This window comes from Petaurus breviceps, unplaced genomic scaffold (assembly GCF_028583685.1).
Source record: "Petaurus breviceps papuanus isolate PSGF00001 unplaced genomic scaffold, PetGlider_PUasm1.0 174, whole genome shotgun sequence".
NCBI lineage: Eukaryota > Metazoa > Chordata > Mammalia > Diprotodontia > Petauridae > Petaurus > Petaurus breviceps.
Window position 1 is genome coordinate 21335509 of NW_027185761.1, and position 18241 is coordinate 21353749.

Here is an 18241-nt window from a genome sequence, read left to right on the forward strand (position 1 = left end):
AACTAACTTGTATGGAACTACTTTGTATATATTTGTTATTTATTAACTTTATATTTATGCTGTATATAGTTTACTTGTACACTTGTTATCTTCCCTGTTAGAATGGAAGCACCTTTAAAGGGGAGGGATTGTTTCGTTCTGTTTGCTCCTATCGACAGTGGCTGGCATTTGGAGGCACTTAATAAATATTTGTTGGTTGGTTGACTGACTGATAGGCACAGTAAGACTTCATTCTCCTACTGACCTTAACCATGCAGCAGAGAAGCTCCACCAAGTTTTTGTAGAATTTATCACATAAGTCACATTAGGGGCATTTTCAGAGGATTAAATTATCTTAAGTAAAAACCTCAAGTTAATGTGTTCACTTCTATCCTTTTTTTCTTGCCAACGTATTTTGGACGGAGGGAAATCCACTATGTACAAATACTACACTGAACACTGTATAAAAATGTGCAGAAATTGTTCACTGGGTTGAATATATTTTTGTTGATTCCACCTATCTTCTAGACTGAAAAATCATCATACTTTTCATCAAATAAAATAAATTTTACTCTTATTCAGAGAAGAGGGAAAACATGAGTTATAGAAACAAATCTGAGGACCAACCCTTCCAATTTGGACATTCTGTGACCCACAACATAGATCCGTGAAGACTATTTATATAATTGATTTATAGTATTTGATATAGATAATGGTTTGACTTCTCAAATACATTTGTTTTTAGTTATCTTTAGGAGAGGTAAGAAACTGTATGCCTTGTCTAGCATCTATAGATCTTCCTCTCTGTCTTAGGCTTTTATAATACAAAGGACTTAAGTACCTATTAGGTATCTTATCCTCCCTTCCCTCCCCCCATCCCCCACACTCACATCTCTTACCCCAAAACCTGGGAAAATCACTCCAACACCACACAGCATACTGACACTAATTCTTCATGCAAACACAAGTCAAATTCACAAAATTAATGAAGAAAAGTTAAAGAAAACTTAAGAAGTCTTTTGAAAAATAAAGATATCTTTCAATTAATAGCCCTGTCCTTAGGTTGGTAGAGTCGGTCATCCTTAGGCCTCAAGCAGATTCCTGGCAGCTTCACCTACTGTCATTTCTCAGCTGCCACTTGAGGCTGTTTTCTATATTGGGGTTTCTCCTACAGTTCTGTACAGCTCACAACAGATGGTGTCGGGCATCATTTCTCTTTTGGCTCCTCCTGTAGCTCTATGTAATGTCTGCCCTGCACTCGAACAGATCTTTCCTCACTGACACATCCTCCTTCCTTCCCTGTAAGTCAAAGGACACTGTTTTCCCTGCTTTCATGACTCTGTCAAACTAGGAACCTATCCATTGAGTTTATTCCCCTTTGCTACTGTCTCTGCTGACCTTGGCCTCAAAGGCTTCTTCAGAAAGCTGGATGAGAACCATTCTTTTTTTGTTCAAAGAATCCCAGTCACCAGCAGACAATTAGAGTATATCAGTAACAAATCTTGATGAATTTCTTCTCAGACACACAAATTATGTCCCCTGTCAAAATAAATATTACTTGCTTGTTTATATGTTGACAGAGCATCCCAGCTTCTCCTTATTTGTCTTAATCCCCAAGTAATATGTGAAGAAACTGAATAGGATTGTCCAAGAAACCCTAGGTTATCAGCCAGCCCCACATAAGATGGATAGGGGTGCATAGGAGAAAACCTGGACTTTTCTGAGTCTCCAGTACATATTTGGGGCACATCATGTCTTTGGTAAAAATAAAGCTTTCCCTGCCCTGGCTACATATCTATTACAGTTATGAGATGGAAACCTGCACAAAAGTCTTACTTCACAGCCTCACCATGATATGAAGATGACTGTATGCAGCTGGGGTAAGAAAGTGTAAGCTCTGGAGGAACCTGCTAGTAACAACACCTGGCATTTATATGGTGCCGCAGGCTTTGCAAAGCACTTTTTTATGCCTTCTTTCATTGGATCCTCACAAGAGCCTTGTTCAATAAATACCTCAAGTATGACAGTTCCCATTTTACAAATGAGAAAACGGAGGTTCCTAGAGGTTAAATGACTAGCTAAGTTAAGAGTTGCTCATCAAGGGGTGGCTAGGTGGCACAGTGAATGGAGCACCAGCCCTGGAGTCAGGAGGTTCTGAGTTCAAATCCAGCCTCAGATACTTAACACACAAAAACTAGCTGTGTGACCTTGGGCAAGTCACTTAGCCCCAATTGCCTTCCAAAAAGCAAAAAAAAAAAAAGTTGCTTATCATGAAAATTTAGCCTTTAACTGATCAAATATTTTGACCATAACAATTCATGAAACCATCTGTTAAAGTAAGGAGGGATTGTGATCTTTGGTGGAAGTTTCCAAACTGATCAAGTCCCAGATGGTAAGATCACAGGTTGCCAGAGCCAAAAGAGTCCTTATAGGTGCTATTATATCTATGTTGTCAGTATCTTATCTGGATTTCCCCCATAATTCTTGCCCGGCCACCCCAGACTCCACTCTGTTGGACACTCAGTTTTCTGAAAAGTCAGCTTTCAAGACCACATTCCATACAGTGAAATTGTTGTGGCCAAAGCACTTCAATGAGTGTTTGTGGAACCCAGGTCTTGTCGCCATCTTGGAGGCTATGGAATCCATTCAGTCTTTGATTAAGCATTTATTAAGTATCTTGTTTGCTAGACACTGTGCCGAGTGCTAGAAATAAAAGACAAAATTAAACTGTCCTCAGAGAGCTTATATTTTACTGAGGTGAAACAACATACAAACAGGAAAGTCCAGAGATAATGCGCAGATTCAATATGGCACCCATTGATCTTTTCATATGTGCTCTACCCTTTTATTGACACAAATCATGCCATGTTTGTAAAACAGTCTATGCTAAAACTGATCTGTCAGTTAAGTAAACTTTCGATGATGCCTCTAGCCAGTTGAAGCGGTAACAGGAAATACCAAACAGAATCCCCCTGCCCCGCATAATTGAATTTTGGAATATTATGAGCAGAACCACAGAAGAATGCATATGATAAACATTAAGTATGGCAAACTCAATTTATCACAAACCCAATATATTACACCCCTCACTTAGCACACACATAAAACATCATATAGAAACATTATAAAGCCAAGCAATCAGACATTATATTATGAAAGCAGCAGTACCAATCAATATTAGATATTACACAAAACAGATTTAATCATTACAGCTGTATTTAATCACTGTAGACACAGATATCCTTTATATTCTCCCCTTTATAACAGTTTATTGCAATTAAGAGTGGGACAATACACAATACAACATTAATGACACCACTTCTCCCACCCCACCCCCAAAAACTACTAGATGTAGGGCAAGTTCACAGACTGCTATTCTCTCACAGAACAGCTTCCTTCCTTCTGGGCTAGACATGGGACTTGATAACCATTGGTATCCTCTCGTTTGCTTTTTTGACCTCAAAGCATCATAGATTTAGAGCTGGAAGGAAGCCCAGAGACCATTTTGGACCAACTCCCTTGATTTCCACAAGAGTAAACTTAGGCCCAGAAAGGTTGAGACAGACCAGTGTATGGCACAAGTTCTTGAGCATGGCTAAAGGACGATGGGTGAAAGGCCCAATCAGGTTTTGCCAATGGCCTGCAGGAGGACAGTAAGAACAGGAATCCAGTGGCCTAGTAGAGGTGTTTAGCCACAGGCCAGCAGAGTGCTTGTTAGCCTTGAAATGTACTGCTACTCTAGAATCCCAGATGAAGACCACCCAGTTTACAATGCTCACACGAGTTTTTCAAAACCAAATGAAAGGTTTTCTGTCTTTTCGTTGTCACATGGGTGGTATCACTGTTGTATTGGTAGCTTTCTAATACTGGTATTAGTGCATGGGGTGGGTGTTAGAAAGGATATTGGACTTAGAATCAGGAAGATCTGTATTCAGATTTCACCTCTGATACTCACTTCACCTCTGATACTCATTAGCAGTGTGACCATGGTCAAGTCGCTTAACCTTAGTTTTCTCATTCATAAAATAAAGTGCGTTAAAGCATTTTGTCAAGTTTAAAGCGCTATAGTAATGTCATGTCATATTTCCATGTGTGTGTACATGTGCACCTGTCCCTAAGAAATGCTTTTTTGAGTTTGAAAGCATTGGCTCATTACATTCAGTATCATAACCCTAAGTACATGTTAAAGAACCAAGACAAATTAGCACCAGAAGTGGGACTTCTGGAACAGAAAATAGCGATTGCTATAGTAAAGAGCAGGGATGCTATTCAGAATGGGTAGGCTTGGAGGCTTCTGGGCCCATCTAGAATGCCCGTCTTGGAGTGGAGTGCTGTCTATCATGATTCTCAGCCCTGTGTCTACCTCCCCTTTTTAATGCCCCAAGGTCAAACAAAGGTTTCCAAGGAAGAATCAGAGAGAGGATTGTGGCTCCAGAACCACGGGAGCCTCAGATAATCTGGTACAACTCAGTCATTTTCTATGTGAATTTAAATGAGTCCCAAGGCAAGCCTGTTGGCTGATTGAGTGCCCAGGAATTAGGTGGCAAGGCCCAGCACATGAAGGAGAAGGAGGGGCATCAGTTCCTAAGGGGATCCACCTGACCATAACGGGTCAGATTGCCAATACAGCAGCATACAGCACATGTCCTGAGTGCTGAACCTGAGTCTGCAAGCCTGGCGAGGTCACCTCCCCCACACCCTTATTCCATTTGGGTACAACTCTCCTTGTCAGAAGATCCTTTCTTGATCTGAGTCAAAGTCATGTGTTAGTTTAGCATAATTTCATTTTTGGCTGGGATTCTGTTGCTTTCATTTTCCATTCCTGGTCACCAGAAAACAAAAGCATCATTGTTAACTAATGGAAAGCTAAAGATGACCTAAAGTAACCACCATCACTAGTGCACAAGAGAGATTGTTATTTAGGGTACCTATAATTCCTACAATAGCCATGTCTACATCCTCTTCTTTGAATTAAAACAAGTGTTGTAAGAGTCTCACTAAAATCCATTTCAAACTTTCACTTTTTCTTTCAGAATTCAGAAGTGGGAAGGCCACTTGAATTAATAGAGAACTCAGTTGTTTCAATCAGGGTCAGGTTCTCCCTCTGAAATATACTGGCCATATGACTGTGGGCAAGTCATTTCACCTGTTAGTGTGCTAAACCAGAAGGGGCAGATCTTTGGCCTTCAGGTCCAAGTGCCTCTGGAACCAGGTTAAAAAGTAATGAGGAGTAAACTAAAAGTAAACAAACAAATTAATAAAGACAAAAAAAGTTTTTAAATATGTTAAGATATATTAAATATATTATTATATTTGTTATATATTATATAATAAATTAAATATATATCAAAAAATAATGAGAAAATATTTACCAAAATAGGTAAAAATATAATATGGATAATATGGCACTTTAGAAACAAGTCAGCATTGGGCAGCCCGGATCCTTCTGTACACAGAAGTAGCCTTGTTTCCAGTTGACTTTGATGCCTCTGCTCCAGGCAGCTCTCTTAGACTGTCCTTCCTAGCAAGTGCCCAGCAGCATCAGCAGAGGCAGCTTCTCCCTATCCCAAGGTCCATCCCCTAGGTGACTTTGATAAAACAGGGCCTGGGGAAGCCCTAGTACTTGTAGTTTTGCTGATGACCAAACCATGCCAGGGAAATCATATCTTCCCCCAAATAGGGTATCCCTGAGACTGTGGTCTATCCCGTTATATTATCCTTTGGTGCTCCACGTAAAGACACAGCATTCTTAGATACAAAAACATCAAACGCAGCTTTTTCACAGTCATCCACTTAAAGGGGCAAAGGCCACTTTAACTTTTTAGATATTACCTGGGGTTTTGAATTTGCAGGTGAGTTTACCCTTTGTTTCTTCAGGGAGTCCAGACAGTTTCCATTTCCTGAAGCAGCATTCTCTTTTCACTCTCCCGGTCCTCAGAACCCCCTGTCAATTCCTGAGCAGGGCTATTCTCTTTGCTGCTATCTCTGCCTTGCCTGACTTGATGGCTTCCATCAATTCTTGGTACAGAATTTCCCTAAAATAGGCTACTTCTTGTTGGGCACAGTGCTGCTAGTGGAATCTTTGACAGCCTTTTATTCCTGCTCTATAATTTCCTCCTTCAACCCACTAGCAGCTTCTTTGTCTGCATTAATCTCCCAGGTTCATTGCTGATTTGATTGCTTTGCCTTGCATACTTTAATCCTAGGGCAATCTCCTCACCCTGCCTGTCTCCCTGAGAGTCACCTTGACCAGAGGCCCACTCTCTGCCCTCTCTCATTTTGCAATCTTTAGTAGTCCTCATCTCAAGCTTTATTCTGATTGCCTTGTCCATGTCAGATGGACAGACATTCATTCCATATATGGGGCTATGAAGAATTGCTCTGATGATTTGGGGAGGGAGGGCAAAGAGAAGTAGAGGTAGAGGTATTGTTGCAAATACTTTTGATAATTACATGATACTTACCAGAGTCACTTCTAAACCCTGTGTGGTCAAAATTCAGGAAATGCAGGCCTATTCAGGTCCAAAGTCTACCTCGAATCTGCATGACCTTGGTCAAGTCACTTTTCTACATTGGACCTAGTTTCTTTAGTCATAAAATCAGAAAATTGATTTTTTCAGTCCCTTTCACAACCCTAGTATTCCATAACTTCATGGCTATCACATGCAGAGCTGAATCTGCTGTTTGCAAAACCTGGGTGGGATTTGACCTTTATGTCTCATAGATCTGATGCTTTTTGGAAAAAAACAAAGCCTCTGATTTCTGCTCACAAAACCAATCTTGTTGCCACTGGCCTTTCCTGACTTTCTATAGGGATGCTGTATCATCACACATCCCCAGGAATCTCTTTTCTAATTCTTTTGTTGGTTTTCATGGGCAAGAGAAAAAACCTCCCACCTGGCTGACAAACCAAAATTAAAAATCTGTGCATGTGCAGCATAAGATTTGACACCTGCTTACCTAGGATGAGGAGTGTGATCTCTTTCTTGGATAACATCTGATTTTTCTGTTGATCTGAGAGAAATTCCACTAGCTGTTCTGAACAGTTAAGACATGCTTCTTCCAAGAGGATAGTCCGCCCTGCTGGGACAGCGAGAAGTGCCCTGGCTGTGGAGGCAGAGCCTGAAGTCCACTGTCACCTCTGCTCCATTTGGCCTGTGCAGTCCCAAGTGCTTAGCTCCATGTTCTTCAGGGTAAAGGGAAGGTTTCCGGGGTCCCTTCCATTGCTAGATCTTGGATCCTTTGATCTGTGTCATGTTCCCAAGGGAGATGCTCCCTACCACTTGTTGTTGACACCTTCGCCCCCCTCTCTCCAGAAGAAGCATTTTGGGCCCCTAAGAATTGATTTAACATAAGGTTGAACCAGTACAACCCCAAATACCCCTCCAAACAGGCTAATGAAAAAACAACTCAAATCATCTGAATTCAGAATATTAGCATCCTTCCTGTTTAGAATATCCCCTTCAAGTTCATTATTATATCTGTCGCGTGTTGCCTTCCTCAACCAGACTATAAGCTCCATGAGGGCAGAGACTGTTTTTATGTGGGTCTTTGTATGTCTATTACCTAATATAGTACCTGACACATGGTAGACAGTGAATGTTTGTTGGTTGATTGATTTTGCTTCTTGATAGATACTATGATGAGTTGGAATGGAACATTCTAAATTGGATATTAATATTCTACATTTAGATCTCATTTATGTAGAATTTTTCAGTAATCTGGGAAGGACCATTACCACTAATTGAAAGCTATTTATCTTCAATAAATTGTCATGACTATTTTGGGATTCATTTCCATTGAAACCATTCCTATTCATAAAAAACTCTCAAATATGCTGGACAGAACCTGAGATGCAAACTGACTGCCTTTCTAAAGCCTAAGCTCAAGATTTCATTTCTCTTACTCTGTTCCACTGAACTGGAATAATTGTCCTCTCTCTTCATTGCCTAACTTAACCAACTGATACTGCATTAATGCTGCCTTTGATGGCCCTTTCCCAGGCAGAAGAGAGACTGAGCCCTTACTGAAAAGCCCCATTGCTGCTGCTGGGGCAGCTTGTTTTTATTTGTTAGTTACTTGACTCCACGTCTCCTCTACTAGTCAGGAGACCCTGAGGTGTAACCTGGATGCTGCCTGTTTTCAGCTCCTTAAGGAAATTCACTGCTGGTAGAAAAGGATTGTGTATCATTTCTACTGTGAGAGGATGAGGATGGACATTCAGAGAATTTAATTACTGATTCAGATAATAGTATTTCTGGCCCCTGATGTTGGCTGTTTTTGCTAATATATAAACCGATACCTATACAATTTTTCAACCAGAATTATGATTAATGTGATTAATAAAAACTTAGTTTCATTCAGGGCTCAATTCGTGGACCACTTTCTTGGGTGCCACTTAGCTCACTCTTCTTCACCCCCTAACCCAGTCAGTCACCAAGTCTTGTCAATTCTGCCTCCACAGCATTTCCCACATCTGTCCCCTTTTCATCACACATGTAGTCATAGCCCTGATTAAGATAAATCCATAAAGTCCCTAAGTCCTATGTTACCAAAACTTAATGACCAGGTGTCAGAAGACCCAGGTCATATGTGATGCAACTTTAAATGAACTCCCAGTTGGTCTCCCTGCCTCAGGTCTGTCCCCTACAGTCCATCTCCCGGATGGTCCCCAAAGTGACAATCCTAAAACACCTAGATGACTAGGAAACTCTTCTGCTCACTAAATCCCATTGTCTCCCTATTTCCTCTAAGATGAAGTAGAGCCTCTTCTGTCCATTATAGCCCGGGCTTCAGTAGACCTTTCCAGCCTTGTTTGGTTTGACTCCTCTTCACATGCCCTTCCATTTAGCCAGACTGACATACCATCCCACCCCTTGCACTCTATGGCTGGATGTCTTCCATGGCTAGACTTCCTCCCTCCTTTACCTCCACTTGTTGGAATTCCTCATTTCCTTCTCCACCTTGATCAAACTCACCTTCATCTTTCCTGATAGTGGAGCTGCCAGTGCCTCCCTTCCCCTCTCCCTGCCCATTCACAGGATCCCAGGCAGCTCTCTTCAGCTGTAAGTCAGAGAACAGTTGCTGCTCAACATTGGTAAGAAGAATTCCTAACACCAGTGGAAGTATGGTTCTGAATAGAAACCAAAATACATCTTGATATACTTTTTTGTCTGTGTATCTTCCCTCCCTCTAATAGAATGTCAACTCCTCAAGGGCAGAAATTTTCATTTGTGGCTTTGTCTTCTCACTGTGTAACACAATGCCTACTGTGTGGCAGGAGCTGTACCAAGCACATTTTACAAACATGACCTCCTTTGATCCTGGTACGTGGTAGGTGCTCTGTGAATACTTTTTGAATTGACTCCATTTCTTCAGAGTCAGGGGGACCTGGTTTAAAATTCCATTTCTAACACTTAGTGACTGTGTGATCATGACTGACCAAGTCACTGAGTTCAAGTTTATATATTATCACTCTCAGGTTCAAGTGATATGATGCAAAGAAAGTGTTCCAAAAGCTGTAAAGTACCACATAGATTTCCATTTTTGTCGTCATCATCGTGATCACTGCAAATTGTTGTAGGGGAATCATGCTTTCTCTTAGCAAAAAGCAAGACCTTTTCTTTCCTTCTGTGAAACTCAGGGACTTGTTTGTCAGGTTAATGCATAAAGAAAGGAAGAGAACTGGAGAGGAAACCTTATTTTTATCAATGCAAAAAAAAAAAAAAAGCTTGAGGCACTACACTGTCTTATTTAAAATTTCTTTCATTGTATTAAAGGTTTTACACCAAGATTTCCTGGTGTAAAGGCAAAAACCAGACATTTAAGGGTTGTTAAGAGAGGGCAAATATTCCTTTTAGGAACTAGAGGCTGTTGAGCAATAATCTACCTTTCCTTCGTACCTCATTTGCCCAGCTATAACCATGGTGTAGATATTTATCCACTTAAAAAATAAGATAAAAACTCCATAACCTGACATTTAAAAGCCTCCACAATCTGGTCCCAACCTTCCTTTCTAGTCTTATTTTCTATTATCCTCCTTAAGACACTGAGCAATAATAATAATAATAAATAATAATTCACATTTGTTGAGAGCTTTAAGGTTTACAAAAGGCTTTCCTCATAAAACCCCTGTGAGGTAGAGAGTGCAACTAGGAGTATCCCCATATTCCAGACAAGAACCTGAAAAGCTAAGTTACTTCCCTAAGGTCACATAAGTTTTAAAATTTTGAAGTGGCCTATAAATCAAGTCATACTAACTCTAAAACCAGTGCCTTGCTCACAACGCAGGAAAACTGGACTTAGTAGCATTTTCCTTTTTTTCTTTGCATTCATGTAGGCCATCCCTCATTCCTGTAATGTATTCCTACCTCATCTCTGCCTATTAAAATTCTTTCTTCAAACCTCATCTCAAAACGGCTTCCCCTGTGAAGTCTTCCTTCGTTACCCCAGCAGAAAGTGGTCCATCTCTTTGTAAATTGGCCCAGACCGTTTTGGTTGCATTTCTTCTTTGCCTCCATCACACTTACTTTGTGTACTTGTGCTTATCATATATTTCTGTGTGAGTGCAAGACACCTAGAGCAGTAACTTATGGCTGTAGGTGCTTAATAATGCTTGTGCAATTACATCAAGTCTTCCAGAGAAAATTGTAGAAAATTCCTTTTCTGCAAAAAATCTGCCTCTTCCTATGGCCCAGGTCTCTTTGATAGCTGGAGGAGAGTGGAATTGCCTTCTTTCATCTATTTGCTATCAAAGTAATTCATTTGGTGTGCAGAGCAGGAAACTTTCATAAAAGAACTGCCAGGGCACTATAAAACCAACCCCACAAGGAGCAGAGATAAGATCATTTCATCACAGAGAGTAAACAGAACAGGTTGGTTTGCCTTTCTTTAAACTCTGATGTCAGATCTGGTTAAGAAGGCAGGAGGCTGTTTAGAGAGTTCTAGATCTGCTTTAGTTTATAAAAACTTCATTGGATATATACCAATGAGGATTTTCAGGGGTGCCACAGGTTATTGATTATTATTCTCAAAGCTTGATGCTTGTGGTCTGATACTATCATGGACATAGGTCGTTGAAGTGACTCCTATTCACAGAAACCATTTCTTCAGAGTCAGGAGGACCTGGTTTCAAATTCCGTTTCTCACACTTAGTGGCTGTGTGATCGTGGCTGAGCGAGTCACTGAGTATCTCTGAGCTTCAAGTGATAATAATGATAGAGAAGGTGGATAGAGCTATAGTTGTATCTGGTCTGCACATTCTAATTACAAAGCATTATCATGTTCTCTTAGTTCTTAGTGTGTTCTAGAGCCAAGCCTTTTGCCCTGTCTTTGTTTATAGAGTACTATAAGCAGGAACCAGCTTCCGCCTTGGATAACAGACATGTCATCTGATTTCAGCAAACAGATTCTTGCTAGAGACACAAAGCACTCCAAAAGAGAGTGATTTGGGGAGGAAATCTGCTCTGGTTGTCAGAGCATCAGTGGACTCTAAAATCTTTTCCTCTGGTTCTTATGTGGTTTCCAACTCTGAACACTTCCTTTCTTCTGTCAACAAATGGACCAGGATAAATGCTGGCAAAACGCTGTGATACGGGACAAAAGAGCAAAACGTGCCTAAAATAAATATGCTCACATTGAATTTTTCATCATTACTGAACAAACAGTAAAGAACAATAGTTTTAAGGGGAAACTGTAGGAGAACATTTATATTTTCTATTTTCTTTATTCTGTGCCCTCCTTTTGTATCTAATCACTTTTGGGCTGTGCCCAGTAAAGTACACAGCTCCTTAAAAGCCAAAGCAGATTGCCAAAATGTTGCACTGGCCAGAGACGAACCAGCACCCAGGTCTCCTAACTATTGTTGTTGCCATTTAATTTTTATCATTTTTTTTTCTCCTTACTTTTAGTATTTTCCCTTTGAGGTTATCTCTATAGTTTATAAGGCATATTTGCATGTTGTCTCCCCGCCCCCTCTCCTCCCGCCTCACCGCCCCACCCCTACCTTACATTGTGTGCTCCTTGAGAGCAGGGACTGGTTGAGGGCTGCAAAGGGGAGGGGGGGGGGAGGTATTTGTCTTTCTGTGCATCCTCAGTACTTAGCCATAGTGCCTAGTAAATACATAATAGATGCTTGTTCACTTGTTAGCTTATAAGTTGTCTAAGGGAAGAACTAATAATATGATTTCATTTATTCATTCTGTGTCTTCTTGACCCCTTTTGAGGGGTGAAGGTATGGAGAAACTATTAAAGTTGTGGAAAGCTAAGAAGCTTAACATTTACAGACTCCCCTTGGATGTATTTTCTCTGAATTGGGTATGAGTTGTATGAAGTGGAGGCAGATGAAGAATAGTTGGTGGGCAGAGTGTGGAGTTAGGCATGGCTAGATTCCAATCTCAATGTTAACAAACCACACTATACCTCAGTTTCCTAATCCGCAAAATGAATCTGTCTCTTAAGTCTGTTGGGTACAATGAGATAATGTGCATAAGAAGTCTGACTCTTAAAAGCTGCAAATAGAGGGGTGGAGTCAAGATGGCGGAGTGGAAACATGACCTCCCAGCAGCTCCAGCTTCCACCTTCCCCAATCAATGTAAAAAGGGGACTCTGAACAAACTTTGGAGCTGCAGAACCCACAAAATGACACAGAGAAGCTAACCTCCCACTGAGGACAGCCCAGCAGGCCGGCAGGAATCAGCCAGCACAGTGCTCTGGGAGGTTTTAGCCCCAGGGCGGGTCTGACCAGCCACCAGCAAGAGGGCCTCCAGATCAACAGCAGCTGTGGCCTTTTCCAGAATTATCAACACATAGAAGCAAAGGACAAAGTGAGAGGTCAGTGCAGTCTGGACTTTGGGACCCAGTAAGTGGGAGTGCGTGGCTTTTGCCCTTGGGGCGAGAAGCCGCTGAGAGGCCTGGCACACCCAGCCAGTGCCATCTGGCAGCTTCAGCTCCTGGCCTGCAGAGTGTAGGGATACCAAGCAACCAGTCTGAGGTGTAATCACTCTTGCTTTAACCTGCTTGGATCTGGATTGCAGTCTAGGGTGGAGGTCCTGGGGTGCGTAACCAGCTTGCCAGAAAGTGTGGAGGTCTCAGAGAGGGCACCCATCTAATACCTCCAGCAGCTGAGAAAACCCCAGCGTTTGGGATGAAAGCTCCCCTGTCTGGTGGCAGAGTTCTACTGTGGCAAAAAGCTCAGAGGTCAAGTGACTGAGGGGCGACATGACCAGGCAAAGGAAACAAAGCAGACAGAAGATTCCAACATTACACTCCTATTTTGGGGACAAAAAGGAGCAAAGCATGGAACAGGAGGAAGACAGTGAAGTCAGAACTCCTGCACCAAACACTTCAAAGGAAAATACGAGCTGGTTACAAGCCATAGAGGACCTTAAGAAGCAGATAAGAGAAGTGGAGGAAAAATTGGGAAGAGAAGAGAGAACAATGCAAGAAAATTACAAAATGAGAGTCAACAGCCTGACTGAGGAAAATACTACCTTAAAAAACAGACTAACTCAAATGGCAAAAGAGGCTCAAAAAGGCAATGAGGAGAAGAATGCCTTAAAAAGCTGAATTTGCCAGATGGAAAAAGAATCTCAAATGCTCAATGAGGAGAATCATTGCTTCAGAATTAGATTTTGAGTAAATGGAAGCTAATGACTTTATGAGAAATCAAGATGCTGTTAAACAGATCCAAACAAATGAAAGAATAGAAGGCAATGTGAAATATGTCATGGAAAAACCACTGACCTGGAAAATAGATCCAGGAGAGAGGATTTAAAAATTATTGGACTACCTGAAAGCCATGATCAAAGTAAGAACCTAGAAATCATCCTCCAGGAAGTTCTCAAAGAAAACTGACCTGATGTTTTAGAACCAGAGGGCAAAATAGAGGTTGAAAGAATCCACTGATCACCTCCTGAAAAAGATCCCAAAAAGAAAACTCCTAGGAATATTATAGCCAGGTTCTGGAATTCCCAGATTAAGGAGAGAATATTACAAGCAGCAAGGAAGAAACAATTTGAATATTGTGGAAATACAATCAGGATAACCCAGGATCTGGTAGCTTCTACACTGAGGGATCAAAGGTCTTGGAATATGATATTCCAGAGGTCAAAGGAGCTGGGATTAAAACCAAGAATCACCTACCCAGCAAAACTGAGTATCATGTTTCAGGGGAAAATATGGTGATTCAGTGGAATAGAGGACTTTCAAGCATTCTTGATGAAAAAACCAGAGTTGAATAGAAAATTTGACATTCAGATACAAGAAGCATGAGAAGGCAAACAGGGAAAAGAAATCATAAGGAACTTATCAAAGTTGAACTATTAACATTCCTACATGGAAAAACAATAATTGTAACTTAGGAAATTTTTCTCAGTATGAAAATAGTTGAAGGGAACAGAAATATATATATATATATGTGTGTGTGTGTGTGTGTGTATTTCTGTATATGGTCATATGAATACATATGTGAATGTGTGTATATATGTTTAGAGGTATACATAGAGGGCACAGGACCAATTTAATAGGAAGGGATGATACTTAAAAGGTGAAATTAAGAGATAAGAGAGGAATATAATGAGAGGAGATGGGGAGAGACAGAATGGGGTAAACTATCATATAGAAGAGGCAAGGGAAAATGGTTACAATGGAGGGGAAGAATAGGAAGGTAAAAGGGAATGGCTAAACCCTATTCCTATTGAATTTGGCTTGAGAAGAGAATGAAACACACAATAAATAGGGTATCTCACCCTACAGGAGAGTAGGGGGGAAGGAGATGAGAGAGGGGATGATGGAAGGAAGGGCAGGCTGGGGGGGAGGGAAGTTGGAAGCACCCACTTTTGAAAAGGGACTGAATCAAAGTAGAGAATAGAACAAGTGGGAGGTGGGATAGGAGGGAGGGAAATATAGTCAGTCTTTTACAATATATCTACTGTGCTATTGTTTTTCATTAGCCACACATGTACAACCTATACTGAACTGCTTATCTTCCCAGTAAGGTTGGGTGACAAGGGAAGAAGGGAATGAATCTGGAATTCAAAGTTTTGAAATCAAATGTTTAAATATATATACTATTATTAATACTATTTTACATGTAATTGGGAAATAACATATACAGGCACTCGGGCATAGAGATCCACCATGCCCTACTGGGAAAGTCGAAAGGGTTATGGGAGAAAATATGGGAGAGAGCAGATTGGAGGAGGGGATATCCTGTGGGACCGCTATTTTGGGGCAGTAGGTAGGAGAAAAATGGGGAGAAAATTTTTAACTCAGAATCTGGAGGAAATGAATGATGTATCAGAAAAATAAAATAAATAAATAAATAAATAAATAAAAAGCTGCAAATACCAGGTATGAAAAAGGGTAAAGGAGAGACTAGGGTTGGAAAGAAAACATTCTAAATAGGAAGAATGACAGGATGTTTGTGTTTTGGCAATATTCCTATCCCCTTAATTGATTTTCTCCTTAGTACAATACTCTTTGAACATCAGGCTGCTTCATCTGTTGATTGAGCGACTTATACAGAGTCCCAGCAATCGAGTTAGATTTGATGATCCCTAAAAAAAAAATAATAAACTTAATGGACAGATTTGCAGATACTGCCATCTTTTCAAGGCTTCCTGCCAACAAGCACTTTGAAACTACAACCAAAACAGCTTTGTTTTCAATTGCACTAAAGACACTTGGAGCCTAGGAGAGCAGTGCATTCACTATACGTGCCCAGCACATTCTTGGATCGTGTCATAGACCTATGACATTTGAATGAAAATCGTTCCCTGTAGTTTTCCATTAACAACGATCATGCCTGGGAATCTTTATCCAGTGGGTTTTGAGACAGATGGTAAAGATCAGTATATAACTACTTGTTCTTGAAGAATTTGGATCCCAGATAGAAAACTTGGTAAGAGATAAATAATTATTTGAAGGTCTTTTGAGAAAGGGGGGGGAGGGGAAGGTAAGGGAAAGGAAGCATATACCCCTGGAAAGAGATTGGGGGAAACAAGCATCCCTGTTTCTTAGCTGGGACTTATGTCCTACAAGACCTGAGATGACTAAATGTCTTGACTCATCCCTATTTATAGCTGTATGTCTCAACATTTGGTGCTTAGACTACAAATCTCACTTCTGGAGTAGATTCTCCTCTGCCTTATAGTCACCTTCCTCCAGCCAGATGTTTCCCCTCACCCCTGACCTTGGCTGCATGCTGCCAGCACAAGTTGTAGTTCTTCAGCTCATGCCTTTTTCCAGTGTTAGGAAGCCACTGGATGGCTTAGTAAACAGTACATTTGATACTGTTTTTAAAATACAAGATGAGACCTGATCAAATGACAACAAATTATTTTGTCATTTAACTTCATTTCTTTCTGAATTTACAGCAAGCCAGTTACTTCCGTAAGAAACATTTCTCTAGTTTACTTCTAGAAATGGGCTTCTTACTCCGCAATGAGAATCAGTGTCTTCAGGTGTCATTTGAATCCCTAGCATCTCCATACAGATAGTCACTGGGAAACATGGGATCATAGAGGCTTAGAATTAGAAAGAACCTTGGAGGTCCTTCCCCCGAGTATCTGTTTTGGTCATTTGTTGATGCTTTAAATCCCCAAGTAGTGAAGAGCTACCAGGATCCTTCTCGGTTATTTTATAAAATCACTTCAAAAGCACAAACACCGGTGGGAATTTTACAAACTAACAGAAAGGACTCTGGGAGAACCCAGTTGAAGGGGAGAAAGTCTTTTTAACCACTCCAGAACAAGAAAATGAGGATCTTCCACAAATCTAGTCTCAGTGTTTGGGTATTTCCCCATCTGGTGGTGAGAGAGAATGTGCAAATGACTCAAGATGACATAAGGATACACTTTAGAGAAGCTTGGAGGGAAATGCCTAAGGCACTGGGAATAATAAATAGTATATGAGATAAGAGAGTTTCACTTCTGCTAGATTTCTGAGAGAACTGACAAAAGGACTTGTCATGGGGAAGACAACTTTTTGTTTTAGATAATGGAGAAAGACTTGTTTTGTTTTTTTTAGAATATATCATTTGGGCATGAATTCAAATACCTTCTTAAACTAGAAAATGTATTTAAATACTTAATATACAAAACTTTACAGAATAGGTATGCTCCTTAAAATTAGCAGAAAAGTTCATTTCTATGAAGTGAACTATATTTTCTTTTGGCCTCCATTAGATCAGTCCTAGAACTGGAAATGAGGAGAAAGAGAACTCTCCTCTAAGTATAAACAGGCTGCTTTGAGGTACAGGACTATTCCTGACCTTCATCCATGAATCTGATTTACCTAAATGTAGAGCAACTTAGAATATATTGCTTAGGATACATTCAAATCAAACACTGCTTCATTGTGTTGAAAGCATATTATACAGTCAGAATCATAAATTCACATTTGGTAAGACTCATTAGGGAGAGTAGCCCTGCTCTTCTGAACAACATGTGCCTGGGGTCAGCTTTCTTTCTCTATTTCACAAGATCAAATCTTCCCATTGTGACTTGACAGGGAGCCAAATAAAATAAGTGGAATAGTCTTAGAATTTACCCTATTCCTAAAGGCCGATCAGGTTGAGTTCCAAACCTTTACCTTAATCCAAACTGTTCTCATGGGTAGTGATCCTGGGTAGCTTGACCTCAGGTTAAGTGACACAGTAGATACAGGGCCAGGCCAGGAGTCAGGAAGACTCATCTTCCTGAGTTCTCATGTAGCCTCAGACGCTTATTAGCTGTGTGATCCTGGGCAAGTCATTTTACCCTGTTGGCCTCAGGTCCTCATCTATAAAATGATCTAGAGAAGGAAATGGCAAACTACCCCAGTATCTTTACTAAGAAAACCCCAAATGGGATCACAGGGAGTCAGACAAGACTGAAAAACAACTAAACAACAACAAAAAGGTCCCTGAAAAAAAGTGTATGGGACCACATAGATAGAGAACTGGAAGGAGCCTCAGAGGCCATCTAGTCTGCTTCTTCGTTTTTGCACATGAAGAAGCCGAGGCCCATGTAGGTTAGGTGCCTTTGCCAAGGTCACACAGTGAGTGGTGTAAAGAGCTAGAGCTCTTTCCATTGAGTCCTGCAGCTTTCTGGTTCAGAGCTTAGCCCATCTTCTGCCATTGACATCACTTCCCCTTTAAGATGCCTGTTGGCCCTGCGCCTTGTTTGGGTTTAAGATACACAACTGAGGTCAGTGAACAGAATTCAGATTCCTGGAGAATTTATCTAGGATCAGCTTGACCTCTTTGGAGACGAGGATAGCC

The 18241-nt window shown here is 40.8% G+C and overlaps 1 protein-coding gene across 4 annotated transcripts in view; it reads left to right on the forward strand.

Annotated features, from left to right (window-relative positions):
- The window catches only part of TMCC1 (transmembrane and coiled-coil domain family 1), a 287250-nt gene that overhangs the window by 243295 nt on the left and 25714 nt on the right, over positions 1-18241 (forward strand). The window lies entirely within an intron of this gene.